General features: G+C 41.2%; 1 protein-coding gene and 1 long non-coding RNA gene across 4 annotated transcripts in view; both read right to left on the bottom strand.

The window, feature by feature from the left end:
- nsmce2 (NSE2 (MMS21) homolog, SMC5-SMC6 complex SUMO ligase) overlaps window positions 1-21263 on the bottom strand; it is a 172462-nt gene that overhangs the window by 78304 nt on the left and 72895 nt on the right. The gene's annotated exons all lie outside the window — the stretch shown is intronic.
- LOC138755258 (uncharacterized) lies at window positions 5059-14250 on the bottom strand. The gene is made up of 2 exons (XR_011352143.1): window positions 14035-14250; window positions 5059-5354 (listed from the first exon to the last, which is right to left on the bottom strand). It is a non-coding gene; the product is annotated as an uncharacterized lncRNA (long non-coding RNA).

Raw genomic sequence — 21263 nt, 5'->3', positions numbered from 1 at the left:
TAGGTCTTCAATATGAAGCTTCCTTTGTTTGCTTTAACCTGCACAGAAACTATTGAGGGGGCTTTGTCATCAGCCCCAGTAAGACTGTCTGAATCGAAGCTGAAGCATCCTCTTGAATGTCACACTAGTCTGGGATTTAGATTGTTTGACTTCCTTCTCAACTTTACTTCGTGGAGTATGCAGTAGCTTGGGATGCTTTAAACTGCATATATCACAATTGAGTCGCTTATTACAAGTTTTTCTCATGTGTCCTTTACACAAGCAGCCAAAACATACTCCATTCTTCTTTAAAAAGATTAATTTCTCGTCATATGATTTTTTCTCCGATTGTGAACATTTTTCTAAAGCATGCTTATTTTTGCAATTCAAACACCTTTCCTTAAGTCTGATCTTTTTTTTCCATTGTTTCCTTGTTTTTTCTTGTGCTTTATCTGACACAGCAGTAACAAAGGTACTTCCCTTTGGTTTCTGTTGAGATGATTATTTAGACTTCTTTACATCTTTAGGAACTATTAAAGTATTCTTAATATTTCCAAATGATGGTATGGTGTAAACATATACATGCATTGAAAAGTGCAGAGAACAAAACAAAGGACTCTACATCACCTTTGTTGACCTCACCAAAGCCTTCGACACCGTGAGCAGGAAAGGGCTTTGGCAAATACTAGAGCGCATCGGATGTCCCCCAAAGTTCCTCAACATGATTATCCAACTGCACGAAAACCAACAAGGTCGGGTCAGATACAGCAATGAGCTCTCTGAACCCTTCTCCATTAACAATGCCGTGAAGCAAGGCTGTGTTCTCGCACCAACCCTCTTTTCAATCTTCTTCAGCATGATGCTGAACCAAGCCATGAAAGACCCCAACAATGAAGACGCTGTTTACATCCGGTACCGCACGGATGGCAGTCTCTTCAATCTGAGGCGCCTGCAAGCTCACATCAAGACACAAGAGAAACTTGTCCGTGAACTACTCTTTGCAGACGATGCCGCTTTAGTTGCCCATTCAGAGCCAGCTCTTCAGCGCTTGACGTCCTGCTTTGCGGAAACTGCCAAAGTGTTTGGCCTGGAAGTTAGCCTGAAGAAAACTGAGGTCCTCCATCAGCCAGCTCCCCACCATGACTACCAGCCCCCCCACATCTCCATCGGGCACACAAAACTCAAAACGGTCAACCAGTTTACCTATCTCGGCTGCACCATATCATCAGATGCAAGGATCGACAATGAGATAGACAACAGACTCGCCAAGGCAAATAGCGCCTTTGGAAGACTACACAAAAGAGTCTGGAAAAACAACCAACTGAAAAACCTCACAAAGATAAGCGTATACAGAGCCGTTGTCATACCCACACTCCTGTTCGGCTCCGAATCATGGGTCCTCTACCGGCATCACCTACGGCTCCTAGAACGCTTCCATCAGCGTTGTCTCCGCTCTATCCTCAACATCCATTGGAGCGCTTTCATCCCTAACGTCGAAGTACTCGAGATGGCAGAGGTCGACAGCATCGAGTCCACGCTGCTGAAGATCCAGCTGCACTGGGTGGGTCACATCTCCAGAATGGAGGACCATCGCCTTCCCAAGATCGTGTTATATGGCGAGCTCTCCACTGGCCACCGTGACAGAGGTGCACCAAAGAAAAGGTACAAGGACTGCCTAAAGAAATCTCTTGGTGCCTGCCACATTGACCACCGCCAGTGGGCTGATATCGCCTCAAACCGTGCATCTTGGCGCCTCACAGTTTGGCGGGCAGCAACCTCCTTTGAAGAAGACCGCAGAGCCCACCTCACTGACAAAAGGCAAAGGAGGAAAAACCCAACACCCAACCCCAACCAACCATTTTTCCCCTGCAGCCGCTGCAACCGTGTCTGCCTGTCCTGCATCGGACTTGTCAGCCACAAACGAGCCTGCAGCTGACGTGGACTTTTACCCCCTCCATAAATCTTCGTCCGCGAAGCCAAGCCAAAGAAAAAAATACATGCCATTCCAAGAATTGTACAACATCTTCAAAAGTGGCGTCCCTTCAGGAAACATCTTAGGCACTGCAGCTTTGTTTCTCCATAATTCCCTTAACTTGTAAGGTAATTTAATGACAATAATAGACAAATTGGCAAGCAAATTCAGCTCTTGGAAATGTACACTACTACCATTATGTTACAACATCCTATCAGAAAGAATGCATAAGCTTGTAAAGTCTTTGTGTCCTCTGATTTTATTACTGGTCAAGAAAGAATCTTGTCTATGTGGGCCCTTGCAATTTTATGTTCTTCGCCATAATGATGATCCAATAATTCTTTTGCCCTTTTAAAACCTTGGTCTGGATTCATATATTGGCAACTTTTGACAAACTCCTTCACCTGTTCCAGGTAATACAGACGATCTTTAGCATTTTTAGTTTTACCTTCAATGTGATGTTCAAAGGATTTTATGAACGTCAGATAGTGTAATGGATCTCCATTAAAATCTGAAATTTCCTTCTTAGATAAACCAGATTAACATTGCTGCTTCGCTAACATAGTAGAAATTTCATTTTATTTTGCTAGGAGTGATATACTGTCTTTTCCTCCATGACTTGTGACTGGATGTCTTGTTGTGAATGGAGCATACAGAATTTGAATTGGTGCTGTATGTGTAGGTCCTTGAGCAGTAACTGATAGCATTGATGGGGATCCTTGGTATGTAAATGATGGCATTGGCGGAGATCCTTGACTTGTCGCTGGTTCTTCAGCAACATGAAGAGATATCAATTGTTGAGTATAATCAACTTGCATGGTTGGACCCTTTTGAAATACTCTCCTTTTGGGTAGATTCATAAATTGTGCACTTGGAAGAGATTGAATATCGCTAGCCCTTTCCACAGATTGGTCATTGACATTTGAACACTAGCAAATTGGCTCCTTGCTTGAGTATACTCATTTGTTCTGGCTGCGATACCCATTGATCTGCTGAAATGTTAGGTGCTAGCCCTTTAGGTATTTCACTGTGAGTGATAGATCCTGCAGAAGCCTGAGCTAATGCTTTTACTTTGGCCATCTTCATAACATATTGTTCCTCAAGATCTAGTTTTTTCTTTTCTCTTTTCAATAATCTTTTTTGTTCTTCTTGATGGAATTTGTTTCTTGATTTCAGCTTCTTGCCTTAGTTGCTGATTTTTCATTTCAGCTTCCATGTCTTCTAAAACATGTCTTTTCTCCAACCACTTACTTTGTGTATAGATAGTAGCCAAGTCTTCTTGCGCCTTAGCATGCATAGCTGATATGCCTGAAGCATGCAAAGCTGTACTTGCTCTAGATGCCTTTGAAGATTTTGAAGATCTTCCTATGCTCATAACCTTGGAAATTCTATAATCAGGATTCATATCTGAACTTTCAGATAGCGATAATTGAGACTCTTCAGCATTTCGCTCGGTACAGCACCGTACGTTTTGCAACGTACATTCATCTGTTTCTGTTCCACTAACTTTTAAGTCAGCTAATGAGGCATGCAGTGCCTTATCGGAGTCTTCTTCTTGCTTGGTAGTTGATGCCACTTCTTCAATGGTGACTGGCTCCAATCTACTGCCAAGCGTTGTCAGTCTGCCTTGTTGGCTGAACTCATGATCAAACAGTTCTTTGAGAGGAGCTGTTTGCTCGAGGTCTTTAGCCCGATGAGACTTCTTCTCCATCTTGGATTCTTCACACTGCAGCCTGTCTTCTCCTGGCTTAATGTGGTTCCTCAGAACTGTAAACAAATATGTCCCTTTAAAAGGATTTCTCTTGCTTGCTTGTATCTGTATTCTGCACACAGGCTGGCATATCAGTTGTTTTTACAACTTTTCAAAACAGATTCTGGCTGGTAGCTCTCTCTATCCTATCTCTCCATGGTTACAGGTGTCTGCAGTCAGACAGACGTTCTCATAGAGGCTTCTGGAATATTCTAACAGATACTCACAGAAAACTAGACTTCTTTAAAGCTTAAATTTCTTTAATAAATTGAGTTCTTTCAGAAAAATTTTACGAGCCTCTCTTCCAAACGACATTCACAATCGTCCTTTTCTTTGAATAAGGATATAGACGACACTTTCCAAGTTCTAATATTTCCCAATTTCAAAACATGTAATCTTCTAGGAAATATGAGCATCGATATTCCGTAATACTGTCTTACTAATTCAATAAATAAAACTTTGATGAAACTGTCAGTATCTTTAATTCATTGATTAAAACAAATAAACATTTTGCATAACTTTGCATTGAGATTTTTATAACACTAAGTAAACAAAGCATACTGTATAATGATATAACAATATTCAACTTTAAACAGATATGAAAGAAATGAACAAAATAAGATGAAATTAAATGGAATTAAGATGAATTCAAAGAAAAGTATCTCGAGCTTACGTCTATGTCATGATTCTTAGTCCATTCAGATATTTATGACCTATGATGTCATAGTAACCCATGGCAACACTACAAAAATAATTTTTCTGAAAAGGATAGGCACAAAATTAACAAAAGAATCAAAAACACAAGGTTTCAACTTTTACATCCAGCCTTCCTTTAAAACAAGAGCACAAAATGGAGTGAATATAGGTTGCTCTTCTCTGGTATTACAAATCTGTGATAATATAAACTACATTTGAATCAGAAGAAAGTTTAGATTAATTGGAAATGCTCCTCCAGTGAAAAACAGTGAAGTAATATGGGTTTGCATGTTACAACAAAAGCAACCCACAATGCAGCATGAAGCAGTTCTGATGAAACCTGGTACAAGCAGACTCATCCACAGTTACATCCTTGCCTCTCATTTCCCAGAACAACCATCTTCTTATTTGATTTATATTTGCTTTCCCATTCTGAGGGCTGTTTTGATGTTATGCATACAAAATATACAAAAATAGAACATCATGGATCAAAAGCAGGGTGGGAATGTTGTTACTCAGTGGAAAAACTTCATTAAAAATATCAAGGATCAGTACACTATTTCCACATGGTTTTCTTTCTTATACAAGGAATCATTTTCTCAACATAGAGCTGTAGCGTGTGCACTACTGCAAAGTGTGGAAAGAATGACACACATCCAAGTAGTCGAAGACTGATTTATTGGACTGGCAGCTCTGCTTATATTTTCTCCCCGCTGCTGACAACAGGAGAGACGTCACGGCAGTGCCTGCCTCGAATAGGGTGGCATTTCCACTACTGCTCGTTGTTTCCCGCCGTGCAGGTGGTCATCTGGGATGAAGGTTGTTGGCTCCCATGGAGTCTGCATGGTCGTGATGTTCAATGGCCATCTTGTGTTAGCGGGCTGCTACAGTGCATCCTTTTCTTCTTTAATCTTTGACATATTGCTCCTTAATGTTCTTGCAACGTTCATTTCTTTGCTACAATGACAACAACCAATTGCATTTCTAAAGCATCTTCAACATAGTAAAAGGTTGCTGCTAGGCTCTTTTCAAAAATGTCAACTACAAAATTTGACATTGATCAATAGGAGGTATTGGAAAAGAGGAGAGGAAATAAGGAGCATCTTAAAGACATATGGGTCATTAGGCTGATTGGCCCCTGTAAATTTCTCACAGTGTGTAGATGAGTGGTAGCACAATGAGGAGAGGGGAGGTTGATGGGATTGTGGGGGGAATAAAATTGATTAATGTTAATAGGTACACAATGTTCAGTACAGATTACGTGCACTTAAGGTCCTACTTTCATGCTATGACTATAAAGGGGGAAACAGTAATGGAATCAGAGAGGAAATTTTGGAACCTATGTTCTTTACGGCTGAAGCAATAGCCACTAGAATGTAAATTTGGATGTTGAAGAGATCTTAATTGAAGAAATACAAATACACAGTCCTTTATCCGGACATATAAAATCCAGAAAGTTCCAAAATCTGACAAGTGGGGAGAGAGACGGCAGCGTGAGTCAGGCGGGTGAGGGGGAGACACCGGCAGCGCGAGTCAGGCGGGCGAGAGACCGGCAGTGAGTTGGGCGGGTGAGAGACTGGAAGTGTGAGTCAGGCGGGCGAGGTGGGGGAGACCAGAAGTGCGAGTCAGGCGGGCATGGTATGGCGGGAGACAGCAGCGCGACTGGAAGGGGGTGGGGATGGATACGGCAGCATAATTTGGGTGGGCTTAAATCCAGCATTCCAAAATCCGGAAAAATCCGAAATTCAGAACACAGTGTCCACCAAGGGTTCTGAATAAAGGATTGCGTATCTACATAGATAATTCAGAAGACGATAGAGCTGGGGGAAACAATTAGTGTGAGAATGGATTTAGATTAGGAAAATCAGAGTTTAAAAGAGGTGGTGCCTGACTGGGTACTCTGGGAAAATGATAATTTGACATTTGTTAAATTTAGGAGAATATCAGTAGAGTTTCGAGAGCTTTAGGTGTTGTCAAGTTTCTGGAGGGTAGAACAAGGAAATGTATTGGAGTAACAAGTCTACAGGTAACAATAGACTTGGATGAGGTTTTCAACCAGGCGTACAGTCAGGCATTTTCACAAAAGTGGAGATAAACAGAAATTTACATGTCTTTGGTGACAAACCAAATATCCTCAAACTTCTCATAAAGTATAGCTGCTGGCAAGCCTTCTTCATGATTGCATTGACTTGGGGGCCTGTTGTATGTGGAGGAAATGTGGCCTCCCTGCCTGTCTGAAATATGTGCATTGCGAGTGGTCACATGTCCTCCTCATCTGAAACTTATTTGAAAGGCTTTCTTCCTACAAGCCAATTTTTAAAATCCATTCAGCTAATTTTCCACTGATCCCTTAACTCATGACTTTTTGGATAAGTCTCTCATGGGGGACCTTATCAAATGCCTTGCTAAAATCCATGTAGACCTCATCTACCACCCTACCCTTATCAATATCTGATGAATGAAGTGCCAAAGGAAAGTACAGTGAAAAGTGACGAGAGAGATTTAGTTTCCACCTCCTGCTCCATGTCCCCTCACACATAGGCTGAGTCTGAAATATAATGGAATTGGGGCAAGAGATAGGGATAGACAGCAATACAAGCAAATGATCAAAGATGGCCTTCTTTGGAATCAAGGACAATGAGAATAAAGTTTTTTTCAGATCAAACACCTGTGGTGCGGTGCAGGGATCAGTGCTAGTTCCCCTATTGCTTGACATACATATTAATGATTCAGATGAGAATATAGATGGTTCTTATAATTAGTAAGTTTGCACACAATATCAAATTGATACTATAGTTGACAGTGAAAAAGGTTGTTTAAAGTCACCACAGGATCCAGTTAACTGGGACAATGAGCAAAGAAATTTAACTCTGAAAAGTGGGAAATTACGCAATTTGTCCAGGGCAGACAAGGCCTGGGAGAGTGTTATAAGACAGAAAGCGAGGTCTACAAGTACATGGTTCCCTGAAAATGGCAATGCAGGTAGATAAGGTGGTGAAGAAGGGACACTTCACTGGACAGGACGCCAAGTACAAGAATGAGGATGTCACATTATGGCTATGTAGGATGTTGGTGAGATCACAGCTGGTATATTGTGGGCAATTTTGGTTCAAATATTAAAGTTTGTTAGCAAGAGTGCAGAAAATGGTAACAAGGATGTTGCCAGAAGAGGAAGGGTTGAGTTATATGGTGATAGCCTGGGACTGTTTTCCCTGGCCAGAGTAAGCTGAGAGGTAATCTTGTCAAAGTTTATAAAATCACAGCAGGCATTAAATGCCGAGCTGAAGTTGATGATGAGCAGCCTGGTGCAATAAGTCATGTTTATTTCTCAAGGGTAGCTGAGTCTAAAACAAGAGGGAATGGTTCAAGGTAAGAGGGGAAAGATTTAAAGGAGGCTTGAGGGACAAAGTTTTCCCATGCAAAGTGTGGTGAGTATGTACAATGAGAGAAAGTGGTAGAGGTGGGACAACTGTAACATTTAATAGTTTAAAAAACATTTTGGCATGTACATGAATAGGAAAGGTTAGGAGGGATAAGAGTCAAATGCAGGCAAATAGGATGAGTTGAGGAAGGCACCTTGGTGGGCACAGACAACTTGGGTTTAAGAATCTGCTTCCATGCTATATAATTGTAAGGACAAGGATGCCTTTGAATAGGGGATAGGTGCTTACATCAAGGGAGAAGTTAAGGACTGTAACAAATATGTTGGGATCTACAACAAGGTTGCTGCAAACTTAGAACCATATGAATTATGCACTTATCATGGTCAATTGCCTTTCTCAAATAATGCAGTTAACTGTATGCAGGTAACAAAAAGATTATGAGGGAAAATAGGTTAGTTTTTTGGACCTATTCTTGCATAACACCCAAAAGTTGAGAACACTCTTGTTAAGAATGGGTGTTAGTCTTTTGCGTCCATTCTTCAGAATACAAATTCACTCTGTTATATGTTTGGGTAGGTATATTTGAAGAGAGCTCAGCAATGCACGCAAAAATAGTAAAAACTCTTGAGTACTGGAGGAACTCAGTAGGTCTTGCAGTGTCAATCCAGTTCAAAGGTGCCCACAAAGTACAAGATGTTGTTCCTCTAATTTGTGGGTGGTCTCAATCTGGCAGTCCACGAGACCACAGACAAATATATCGGCAAGGGAATGGGGAGGGCAATTCAAATGGGTTGCCACTGGGAGATCCCCGCTATTGCAGCAGACAGAACAAAGGTGATCTCCCAGTCTGCGTCCAGTCTCTCCGATGTAGAGGAGATCACACTCCCTGTTACTCTGAGAGCTCTACAAAAAAATTGTGAAATCTGTGGAGAGGGACTGTTTACCATATTGTTGATCATCATCCCAAAATAATGGGCCAGAATATGTTGAGAAATGTCTTCAGTTCTATATGCAGCTCCAGTATTTATCCTTGTTAACTTCCTGTTAATTTATGACACCTGTGAAATTACAGAACTTACCAGCAAATTTCCACTGATTTCCCAGTTACACTGTTTCAGGTCTTTATACAGAACTCATTCTAATCCATACATAGGACAGTGGAAATGACTCAAGGCTCGACCACTGGAGATAGCCATCTTACTTTGAATTTGGACTTTACAAGTTCCACACTCCAAATATGCATCAAACATGTATGTACATTTCAGTAACTCTCATGTTCTAGATTCTCGGTTTAATTTAATTTAATCACAGATTCACTTGTTGAGTATTTCCAACATTTTATGTCTTTTTAAAAAATCATACCGCAGAATTGCCATTGAGGATCTCTGCGTCCACTGGTTCAACCGAGAACTCTCGACAATAGCAGAAGGCAGATTGGCCACAAACAACAGTTTGTTTATCACCTCACAGAACCCAAATATATCTTCCTGCATCTCAGGGTGCTGTGTAATTGTGCAAGTAGTTTTCATTGGGTGATAGAAGCAACATAACCTAGAAATGTGCTGAATTATGCATTATTTATCTATGTTCCATCAATGATGAATTTAGATGTAAATTATTAATTGTCAAGTGCTTTGGGACATCTGGAGGATGTGAAAAATAATGAGCTGCTTTTATATACTTATCAACTCATTAATACAACATTTTTGCAACATTAAAAAATTCATGCAAATTGTATTCAACTACAATATCCTTGCAAAGCTTTACATAAAATAGTTCAAAAGAAAATGGAAAATATGAATCTCTGGCAACCAAACCAACTACAATCCTTGGAAAGATAATGTATCCATATTGCTGTTTTAATCATTTTAAAATGAAGGTAGGTTCTAACAGTTCCATCACTCAGAGCAAGTCATGAAACAACATAAATAGATTTCTTAATCAAACATTTTAAAACTATGATTTTAACTGGTAACTTTCACAATTACCAAAACTAAGTGGAAAAACAAATTGTGCAGAAGATACAGAGTCTGGAGAGATATAGATAGGTTAAGTAAGTGGGCAAAGGTCTAATAGATGGAGTACAATGTTGGTAAATGTGCACAGACTGGGAGATCGGTTTGATGAGTACTTCGGCTTTGACCGTCACAATAGTGTGGATCTCACAGTAGCCACCCATTTCAATTCTCCATCCCATTCCTTGCTGACATGTCTGTTCATGGTCTCATGTACTGCCAGACCGAGGCTACCTGTAAATTGGAGGTACAGCACTTCATCTTCCGACTGATCACCCTCCAACTGGATGGCATTAATGTAGACTTCTCTGGCTTTCATTAAAACACTACCTCTCCACCTCCTTGCTTCCCTCCATCTTCTCTCCATTCCCTGTCTTCTTATGCACAGACATGATCAATTCTACCTAGTCCCTTATCACATTAACACCTTTTGTTGGTCTGGATTCCTCCCCCATTGTTTGAATTATAAGACTTTCTGCTATATTCTGCTTCTGCCTTTTCTGATTTTTCCTAGAAGGGCTCAGGCCCGAATCATTGGCAATATATCTTTGTCTCCTATAGATGCTGAAAAGACCGCTGAGTTCCTCCAGCATTTTGGTGTTTTTACTACAATCACAACGTCTGCAGCCTATCATGTTTCACTCAGTAAATGTGAGATTATCCACTTTGGAAAGAAAAATTATATATCAGATTATTATTTCAATGCCAGGCATGCTGCCATGCAGAAGGCCTTGGGAGAGCTTGTGCATCAATGGCAGAAGGTTGGTTTGCAAGTGCAGCAGCCTATAAAGAAGGCAAATAGAATGTTGGCCTGCATTGCTACAGGGATTAAATTTAGGAGCAGGTAGGTTATGCTGCAACTGTGCAAGGTACGATGAGACCACATCTGGAGTACAGAAGACAGTTTTGGTCTCGTTACTTCAGGAAGGATTTACCGGTTTTGGAGGTGGCGTAGAGGAGGTTCATCAGGCTGGTTCCAGAGATGACAGGGTAAGCCTATGAGGAGAGATTGAGTCATCTAGGACTTTACTCATTGGAATATAGAAGAATGAGAAGGGATCTTGTTGAAACATAAAATTATGAAGGCATAAGTAAGAACAGGGGTAGGTAAATTGTTCCCATTGGTGGGGGAGACAAAAATTAGGGAACATAGATTCACGGTAGTAGATTTAGGCTGGAGATAGAGGAATTAGTTTTCCCAGAGGGTGGTGAATCTATGGAATTCACTGCCCATTGAAGCAGTAGAGGCTACCTCAGTAAATATATTGGATAGAGGAATTAAGGGATATAGGGAACAGTAAAGAATAATAGGGGAATTAAGGGATCTGGGGAAAAGGCAAGTGGGGGGAAATGAGCTTATCATGAGATCAGCCATGATTTCATTGAATGGTGGAGCAGGGTTGACGGGCTGGATGGCCTATTCTTGCTCCTATTTCTTATGTTTTTAATGTAAATGGTGATGGGGGGGAGGGGACATCTTCACTGCAAAGCCCGCCCAGTCTATGCATGAGAGTCTGGATTATAGTGCTCTGGGAGACAGTAGGCAGTGATTCCGGGCTAGAGATCCTAAACATCACAGCGGGGATATAGCTTTACCTGAGAATCTTCAGCACACAAGAGTGGAAAATAGCTGGAATGGAGCACACCTCTGGCTGTGCAGCCTTTTGGATAGCTGTTAATGCAGTCTGTTCCTGTGGCTCTATGAACTAAAGCAGGAAACCTTCTCCTGTTGTCTAACTAATATCTACTCTTTAACCAACATTGATGAAACAGAATACTTCTTCCCACTTAATAGTTCTTGCTAAGGGCAAAATGAAATATTTTATATACAATGAGTGATTACACTTCAAAATGATATACATTATGAGGTGAAAAGTATTCGGAAACATTGCAAAGTACAGTACAACCCAAATGTTAATCTATTAATATGATAAAACACCCCCAAAACAGTTACCAACCCCGTTCCCACGCACGCACGCATTTTGCAACCAGTGCACAAAGGAAATCGATTCACACGCAAAAGGTTAGTTACCTAAAATAATGCAGTATTTAATAATCATACTTAATAAAAATAATCTCTTTATTATATTATACTGGATGATATAAAAACATCCCAATCCAGTTTTATTAGCCATGAGTGTTAGGCTGTGCAAAATTATCTTGAAACAATTTCAGGTTTACATTGACACCGGCATTCAGTGCGCACATACTTTTGCCCCAGGAAAAAAAAAATTGCACCACTTAAGACTTTTGCGTACACTGACTACTAAAAATTAGAGGGAACATTGGTTACCAACCATATCACTTCAATATGTTTTAACGTGATGTTACCCATCATACAGAAAGCTGATAGCACTCCATGAATTTTGCTTTGATACCACAGCATGATAAATCAAGTGCAATATAAGCTAGGTAGAGCCATGCATAAAAATAAACCACAAGGCAATGGATTCAATAAAACTTCAGGTTCAGTCTGTGGCAACAAGTTTCAAATCTAATTGCAACAGTATTCAGAACTTTCTGTTGTCTTTCTATGTTTCTAATATTTATGAAATAAAAGGACCTGTTTAATTTCTGCCCGGTTCCATCCAAACTTATTGAACAGTATTGGCAGCAGGAGCAACAGTGGTAGTGTTGCTGTCCCAAAGAACCAGTGAGCCAGCTTCAGTCCTCTCTGTGACTCAATGGTCTGATCTCCTCCTTCATCCCAAACATTTGCAGATTGTTAGGTTATTTTGCCACTCTCAATTGCATCAGATATACAGGAGAAGGTAGAATCTTGGGGAAGTCATTGGAGTGTGAGAGAAAAGATTATAGTGAAATTAGCAGGGCAATAATACAGAGTAGACAGACTGAAATGGAAAACATGGAGAAAAACAGAGGACCTAATGGCATGTACAAATATAACTTTGTTTCTGTTTTGAGAAGGAAATTAAATGTATCTCACATTTGGCTTGATAAAATAAAGATAAAAGATAAACACTTTAGTTTCTAAGTTCCAATTTCTTGGTTTGCTCTTGAACTTTCAATTACCACTGCTTTTTCTCATGAGGTGTATTTATTTTTTTCCAATTTGTGTTTTTATTGTTGAGCAACGGAGGAAGAATTCAGAATTATTTAGAAGTTACTACAGTTAAGACTCTATCATTATTTACAATTTTTTGGAGCATTCCTACCCTGAATGGACACATTTTGAGTGCCATTTTCCCCAAATAATCTGAGCTCAGCAAAATAGACGAGAGGGACACAAGGACTGGGAAGATTGAGGGAGGCAGTTACAAGAAAGACAGAAACTTAATCAAGGAGTGAGCAGTCTTTTGAGTATCAAAATCGTGCCTCTTTCTTCAGTTTCCTCTGGGGGCTCGTTAAAGCTAAGAGTCACCCTCTGAGCAAGAAAGCAGTCAACATTTTTCACAATTTATAGCTTTAATACCCGTGATTTCTACTCCCTCAAAATCCATTTTCAGGTGCATTCTCTGCCAAGAATGCACCTGGAGAAGCGGATTCAGACCTGTGAAATGGTCATTCAGGAGGCAGCGCTAAAAGCGCAGCGCTGGCCATCTGAAAGGGACAGCTGCACAGGAGGTGCCTCGGAGCACACTCTGGCTCTTGTCCCTTCGGACTTTCAGGGTTGGGGCAGCTGGCTGTCAGAGATAGGGCGGCCGGCGCGAGCTGTCAGCGCTGGGGTGGGCTGTCAGCACTGGGGCAACCGGCGCAGGCTGTTCCACACTGATCTCACTGCCCTGTGCTCTCCCCACAGCCTTTTGTTGGTCCCCACACTGATCCCAGTTGCCTGCTCTCTCCCCATGGCCCCGTGTTGAATCCCACACTGATCCCACTGGCCCACGCTCTCCCCGCAGCCCTGTGTCGGTCCCCACACTGATCCCACTGCTCTGCTCTCTCCCCATAGCTCCGTGTTGGTCCCCACACTGATCCCATTGCTCTGCCCACGCCAGCCACCCCATTGATGACAGCCCACGCTGGCCGCCCCAGTGTGGTGACTGATACAGGGTTGTGGGGAGAGCATGGGGCAGTGAGATCAGTGTGGGGACCAACATGGGGAAAGAGCAGAGCAGTGGGATCAGTGTGGGGACCGACATGGGGCTAGAGGGAGAGAGCAGAGCAGTGGGATCAGTGTGGGGACATTCCGTGCCGGCCACCCCAGTTCTGACGTCCCCCTGCCCTGACGTCCCACACCAGGGGCAGGGGCAGCGGGGAGGGGAGATGTCGGGTGCTCACCAGCTGATTGTCATCCCCTTAGCAGCTACTTTCAGGCGGTTGCATTCAGATGCCGGGGGGACGTCAGTGCTCCGGTAATTATCCCTCCTAGAGGAGGGTTACAAAGTTTGCCTCCCTTGCGCCTCTTGCGTTTTCAAGTGGCCTCCCAACAGTCACATATGGGCATAATGTGCGACTTTACATCAGGGGGTTTTGGCCATCTGAAAGTGCCTAAAAGCAGTTTACACTTGAGTTTAAAAATTTGGTTTGTGACATTAATAGTGACAAACAAAAACCACTGATGACTCATCTTGTATTTTCTGCTGCACATACTTTCAATCCTGAGGCAATATGCAAAGAAGTCATTTGCAAAAGCACAGTCCGCTTGGAATTGAAAATTAGTTTAAACTTATTGAAGAAAATGGAATTTCAGATAATTTTTTTAAATAGTCATGCTATAAGGACAAAGAAAAGTTTGGAATTTTTTCCTCTATTCTTCTAAATCCAAATTAGCCATGTTCAGAATGAACTTATTACATTAAAACTGTGATTCAAAAGTAACTCTAAGCAAAAGAAAACTTGAATATGAGAAACACTATATAACTCATGCACTGTTCAATATTCTTCAACATCAGAATGATAAGTCGGAGGAGACAGAATCATGCAAATTAATTGCACGCTATTTTAGATGCCATCAAATATCCTAAAGTTCTGGGCAGCAGCAGAGAGCTACATTTGGCTTCAGGGAGTGGAAAGTGGTATGTCTGAGGAGGAGAATTATAAAGATCAAAGGAGATTTGCCATGAAGAGTTTAGAAAGATTTGGAAGATAAGCTTTCTAAAAATAATTCTACAATCAAACAACTCATTCTCAGTCCTATTCCACAAGAACTTCTTCAAACCTGGCTGCACTATTCTGATCAATCTCCACAGATCCTTGAGAAACAAAATTTGAATCTTAACTAGACATTTTACAGACTAATTCAGTTCAACCTTTTTCAGAACTGTCAAAGATTTGCTGGAGGAACTCAGCAGGTCAGACAGCATCCATGGGTAGAAAAGATCAGTCAACGATTCAGAAAAGACAAAATATGCAAAATAGCCTAAAGATGGGGTAGGGGCCCAAAGGGGATTGGAGCTGTGGGAGATGACAAGTCGTGGAAGAAGAAACCATAAGGAATGAGGGAGCAAGAAAAGTTTCAGGGAGGAAGAAAAGTAGAGGAGTAGGTAAAGAGATGGAAACAGTGGAATCTGATGACGATGGAAGGGGTTACCTAAAATTAGAAAATCAATGTTCTCTCATCATCTCCTCATGCCTTGCATTGTTATCCATAATGTCTTTTTAATCTCATCTGCTTTCCAAAATGCCCCTTTGGCTCTTTCCATGCACTTTAAAACTTATTTTACCTTTAACTTCTTCCAGTTGTGATGAAAGAAATTTGAAACTGTTTTTACACCTTCTGTCCAACCTGCTGACTATTTCTAGGATTCCTAGTTATGATATTTTTACTTTTGCAAAGTATAATAAATAATTGAAAAAAAATTAGAGGATTCTACCTACAGCATAAACACCAAAATAACACTGAACAATATCAATCAAATAAAGGATTGATCCTATCAAATTTAAGGCAACTGCCTTGATAGTTCTCTTAACTAGCTCAGTGTTTAATCTTCTTTGTCTAAATATGATGCTCTATTAACATGCACTGTCTTAGAATGTACATATCAGATGCGGCAGATATAATAGCACTCTCTCCTCTTTCGTTGTGGAACTGCTGTATTCTCCCTGCAAAGTCTTTACCAAAGTGGCATGCTAAAAGTCAAATAAAAGAGGTTTTTATGCTGCAGTGAAGCAACCAATAAAACAATACCTCGTACTGTGTTCCACAATGCAAATTTCAAATGAAAAAAGAACCCAGCTGCTGCTAAGCCATTAGAAGGTCAAGTGTCTATCCATTGTCTCCACCAAGTGATTCACTTTTAATTTGATACATCAATTACATGAATTGATTTCAACTGGAGCTCTGGGTTCTGGAGTCTGAGCAACATGTGTGTCATTGTAATCAATCAGAGATGAAGAGTACTCTTGGATAGCATGTTTCAGAAGTCATTTAGTCCTCAACAGAATAAAAGAGAGACAAAGGCATTTTTCAGGACATCTTGTGCTCCTATTGGTGTTCAGCTCTAGGTACCAATAAAAGATGTTTCCCTTTGGAAGGGCAGAATACCATGGGTGTTCAATTGTATTGGAAGACAGGAAAAGTTAACTAGCAATAGTTACAGGAAAATGTACAGTAAGGAGGGCAGACAAGCATTTCTGTGGTCATAGGTGCAATTTCAGGGTGGCAGTTTGCCCCCCAGTGCTTGGGTTAAAAATATCAGAGTGTCTGCAGAACAAATATGGAGGGGGAGTCAAATAGTCAACTAGTAATCTCTGCCAGCCTCATTTCAATGTTCAGTGTGCAAGGAGAAATATTACTGTGAGTTTCCTCAGTATTGATTTAAAAAAATTTTTTTATTGGTCCTTATGGTACCATCAGCAAGGTAGAAAAAGAGTTTAAGATCCTGTAGGCAAATTTTAAGTAATTAAGAAAAAAGACAAAAAGGCAATAATTTCCACATTACTCCCAATGGCAAACATTAGTCGGTATAGAAATAACGTGAAAGCATAGAGAAACGTTGGCTAAACAGATAATGATGGAGGTCTTTTGATTCCTGGGGCATTGAAATGAGCCGAGTGAGATTCAAGATTCAATTTATTGTCATTGCAATAAAACACTGTCATATTATGTGAAATTATTTTTGCCTGCTGTAAGGGAGACAGATAGGATATATATAGGCTGGACAGATCACACCCAAACAAAGGTATATCAAATCTTTGTAGAAAAGTGGCTAATGCTGTGGAGGGAGGTTGAAACTGTTTTAGCAGTAATATCACACAGGAAGGTAGCACTGAAAATGAGAAAAAGGCACAAATAAAGATTGGTAGAAGTAAATGGCACCAGGTCAAGATTTTTTTGTGAACTTAAAATCCAAACTGCATACATTATGAACCTAAGCAAAGAATAGGGTTTGTTATGAGCCCAGAGAACCCCAAAACCCAGCAGCAATAGATATTCACCAAGACCAATGGTTACTTAAACAAAAGTTGCTTTTAATTATCTTTAAACATGAAAACGAATGACACTTTAACTTATCATGATTGACTTAACTAACCTAACCCTTTTCTAATTCTAAGCACACGTGTATGTAATGTGTGTGTGTAAGCTCAGAATAGTTCTTTAATTCACAGTCCAATCTTACTTCTCATTCCTTCAAGTTCACTGGTTGTAGGCAATTCTAATACTGTGCACAGAATTTAACATTTATAAAGCTTTGATGCTTGAATATTAAATGGTTACTGCTCAGGAAGGTTCTTGTTGGTTTTCAGAGAGAAATATGTTGTACACTGGATACCCAGCCACTTCAGTGTCTTGACGAAGAAGCTTGCCCCCTTATGGTTCTCCAGATGATAACCTCTTTCTTTCAGCTCACCACAGAGTTCCTTCTTGTTTCTCTTATTTCAAGTGAAACATTAGACAGCCAATCCTCTCCTTTAACATGAACCATAAGGGCTTTGACCAGGATGAACTAAGCACTCACGACCCGTCTTCCAAATGAGGTTTCCACAAGTTTTTCAGCTTGTCCTGTTCTAGTCCCAGCTGCTGTTGCTGGCTGTAACACTGTAGAAATGATCTCTGTTTCTCTCTCTCTCCCTCTCTGAGAGAAAGCCTGTTTGACTCTCTCTGCTTGCAAAACCACACGACCCTCTTAGAACAGCAAGTTCCCTTCCAGACAGAATGCGGCTCCGACAAGTTCTTTAATCTGTTGCCTTTTTGTAAACAACAATCCATTAGAGAAGTCTCTTGGGAACTCTCCAAACTTTTGCAAAGGCAGTGGAAATGATATGTCTAGCATTAGCAGAGCTCCAGTATTTCAAATAAGATCTGTTTTAAAGTGTTTGTATTTGACCTACACTAACAAACCTTTCCCAATTTATCGCCCAACAAGATATCTATATACTCTGTCATAGGTTGGCATGCTACAAATGCACATAACCATGGCAACAACAGAAACCAGTCCAAGAAAACAAAAGAGAGGAAATTTGTTCAGGAAAGACAAGACAGGGATAAACAAGAGGGGGAAAACTGTACTGATTAAAGAGAAAACTGCAATGCCAGACAGGAATGATTCCCTGGAATGACCAAAGACCATGATCTGGATGATAATGTGGTAAATTGGATCAGCAATTTTGCTGATGACACAAAGATTAGAGGTGTTGTGGACAGTGAGGAAGGGTTTCAAAGCTTGCAGAGGGATCTGGACCATCTAGAAAAATGGGATGAAAAATGGCAAATGAAATTTAATGTAGGTAAGTGTGAGGTGTTGTATTTTGGAAAGACAATCCAAGAAAGGGCACAAGTGGTAAATGGTAGGGCACTGAGGAGTGCAGTAGAACAAAGGAATCTGGGAATACAGATACATAATTCCCTGAAAGTGGTGTCACAGGTGGATAGGGTTGTAAAGAAAGCTTTTGGCATATTGGCCTTCATAAACCAAAGTATTGAGTATAGGTGTTGGGATGTTATGGTAAAGTTGTATAAGACATTGGTGAGGACAAATTGGGAGATTTGTGTGCAGTTTTTGTCACCTAACTACAGAAAAGATATTAATAACTTAGAAGAGTGCAGAGATTTACCAGGATGTTGCCGGACTGCAGGAGCTGAGTTACAGGGAAAGGTTAAACAGGTTAGGACTTTATTCCTTGGAGTGTAGAAGAATGAGGGGAGATTTGATAGAGGTATTTAAAATTATGAGGGTGATAGCCAGAGTAAATGTAGGTAGGCCTTTTCCACTGAGGGTAGGTGAGATATAAAACAGAGGACATAGGTTAAGGGTGAAAGGGGAAAAGTTTAGGGCAGGGGTTCCCAACCTGGGGTACATGTACCCCCAGTGGTACATTTGCACTTTTCAGGGGGTACATTGGGTCTGAGAGAATAAGCACTACTGTACAATACATGGTATTGCAATCTGCAGTCAGATTGCACAATGTTGTGGTTTTTTTTATCCTTAATTTTTAGGGGTACACGGGAACCTATAAAAATGCCCAAGGTTGGGAACCCCTGGTTTAGGGGAACATGAGAGGGAACTTTATCACACAGAGACTAGTGGGAGTGTGAAATGACCTGCCAGCTTAAATGGTGAATGTAGACACAAATCTAACATTTAAAACAATTTGGACCAGTACATGAATGGGAGAGCCAGGGTGCTGGGTGCAAGTCAGTGGGACGAGGCAGAAAAATGGTTCGGCACAGACTAGAAGGGTCAAAGGAGCTTGTTTCTGTGCTGTAATGTTCTATGGTTCCATCAGTTTTGGATCTTTTTCCTTGAAACTGATTATCTCTATTGATTTGCAAATAGTCTTCTATTATTGACAGAAATGATTGAGAATTTGGAAGTTTTATTCATTAAAGTGCAGAACTGATTCTGAAGTACTTATCTTCATTTCTTGGAGTCTAGGATAATTTACTTCTAAATAGGTGCCTAGAAACATTATTTTTACGTGAGATGACTACTGCACACAAGTTAACACATGGTCTTGACAGAATTAGTAAATTCAGCGAAATGCTGGAGGAACTCAGCCAGTCTTTTCAGCATCTCTAGGAGACAAAGATACATTGCCAACGTTTCAGGCCTGATCCCTTCTTCAAGGAAAAATCAGAAAAGGCAGAAGGAGGATATATCAGAAAGTCTCAGAATTCAAACAATGGGGGAAGAATCCAGACCAACAAAAGGAATTAATTGGATATGATAGGGGACTAGGTGAGAATATGTCTGTGTGAAAGGAGGCAGAGAAAGGAGAGACGAGGAGTGGGGGAAGAAAGGGGTGGGGGCGGGGTTTTTATCGAAAGCCAGAGAAGTCAATATTAATCCATCCGGTTGGAGAGTGCCCAGTCATTAGACGAAGTGTTGTTTCTCCAATTTACAGGTGGTCTCAATCAGGCAGTACATGACACCATGGACAGACATGCCAGCAAGCGAATGGGATGGAGAATTGAAATGGGTGGCCACTGGAAGATCCATGATATTGTGGCGAACAGAGTCAAGGTGCTCAATAAAGCCATTTTCCAGTCTGCATCCAGTCTCTTCAATGTATAGGAGACCACAGCAGGAACACCAGATGCAGTGGATGACCCCTGCAGATTCACAAATGTAATGATGCTTCATTTGGAAGGACTATTTGGGACCCTGAACTGTGGTGAGAGGGAGGAAGTGTGGGCGCAAGTGTAGCATCTCGTGCGGTCACAAGGGTAGGTCCCAAAAGGGCGATTGGTAGGGAGGGAGGAGTGAACAAGAGAGTCACAGAGGGAGCGGAACCTGCGGAAGGCAGAGAGGGGAATATGTGTCTTGTGGTGGGATCACATAGTAGGTGGGGAAATGGTGGAGGTTGTGTTGGATATGGAGGCTGGTGGACAGTAGGTGAGGACAAGGGGAATCGTCCTTGTTGCTTGTGGGGGCAAAGGAGTCAGGACAGATGTGTGGGTAATGGATAATACGGGGAAGAGTGCCAATTTGATAGTGGTGGAGGGAAAGCCACATTATTTGAAGAAGGAAGACATCTCTAGTGATCTGGCAATGAAGTCCTCATCCTAAGTGCAGATGTGATGGAGGCAGAGGAATTGAAAGAATGGAATGGAATCCTTGCAGGTGACTGGGTGGGAAGAGGTGCAGGCGAGGTAGCTGTGGGAGTTGGTGGGTTTATAGAAAATGTCCTTCAAGAGTTTGTCTCCTGAGATGGAGACAAAGAGATTGAAGAAAGGGAGTGTTGTTAGAGATGGACCAAGTAAATTTGAGGTTGGGGTGGAAGTTGGCAGAAAAGTGGATGAAGTCAATGAGCTCATCATGGGTACATGAGGCAGCACCAAGTAGTCATCAATGTAATGGAGGAAGAGTTGAGGGGCCTTGCCTGTGTAGGCTTGTAGCATGGATTGCTCCATGTAGCCAACAAAAAGGCAGGCAGATAGGGCCCATGTGGGTACCTGGAGAAAGTGGGATGAATCAAAAAACACTTTGGTTCTATCCACCGCAATAGTGTGAATCTCCCGTGGCCACCCATTTCAATTCTCCATCCCATTCCCTTGCCGACATGTATATCCATGGTCTCATACACTGCCAGACTGAGACCACCTGTAAATTGGAAGAACAACATCT

This window comes from Narcine bancroftii, chromosome 2 (genome assembly GCF_036971445.1).
Source record: "Narcine bancroftii isolate sNarBan1 chromosome 2, sNarBan1.hap1, whole genome shotgun sequence".
Taxonomy (NCBI): domain Eukaryota; kingdom Metazoa; phylum Chordata; class Chondrichthyes; order Torpediniformes; family Narcinidae; genus Narcine; species Narcine bancroftii.
This window is presented reverse-complemented; position numbering and strand designations above follow the sequence as displayed.